The sequence below is a fragment of the Petaurus breviceps genome, unplaced genomic scaffold, assembly GCF_028583685.1.
Source record: "Petaurus breviceps papuanus isolate PSGF00001 unplaced genomic scaffold, PetGlider_PUasm1.0 229, whole genome shotgun sequence".
NCBI lineage: Eukaryota > Metazoa > Chordata > Mammalia > Diprotodontia > Petauridae > Petaurus > Petaurus breviceps.
Genome location: NW_027185903.1, coordinates 108,076 through 108,865, shown reverse-complemented (window position 1 = coordinate 108,865; position 790 = coordinate 108,076).

Here is a 790-nt window from a genome sequence, read left to right as displayed (position 1 = left end):
GGGGGGGGGGGCAGGATAGGATGGAGGGAAATATAGTTAGTCTTTCACAATATAACTACTATGGAAATGTTATATTGAATTACTTATCTTCCCAGTGGGGGTGGGTGAGGAGGGAAGAAGGGAAAAAATTTGGAACTCAAAAGTTTTAAAAATAAATGTTTAAAAAAAATTTTTTTACATGCAACTGGGAAATAAGATATACAGGCACTGGGGTATAGAAATCCATCTTGCCCTACTAGAAAATTAGTGGGGGGGGATGAGGGAGGATATAAGAGAGAATAGATTGGGCGAAGGAGTATTCAGTAAGCTCACTATTTTGGGGATGAGGTAGGGGAAAGATGAGGAGAAAAATTTGTAACTCAAAATCTTGTGGAAATGAATGTTGAAAACTAAAAATAAATAAATTTTAAAAAAGAATATGGTCTATGTCTTTTGTCTTTACATCACTTGTCATTTCTAGAAAAAAAAATCTCCATATTGGATATTGCCTTGAGAAAAACAGGCACAAACATCTAATACAGAGGGGGTGGCTGGATGACACAGTGAATAAAGTACCAGCACTGGAGTCAGGAGGACCTGAGTTGAAATGTGGCCTCAAACACTTAATATAAAACTAGCTGTATGTCCTTGGGCAAGTCACTTAACTCCTTCCAAAACAAAACAAAACAAAACATCTAATACAGAGGCTGCCTCTGATAATATATACAATATTCTGCCCTTGTGGTCCCCACATCTCTGTTGTGAAAAGAGAAGCATGTTGCATCATTTGTTCTCTTTATTCAAGGTTCAG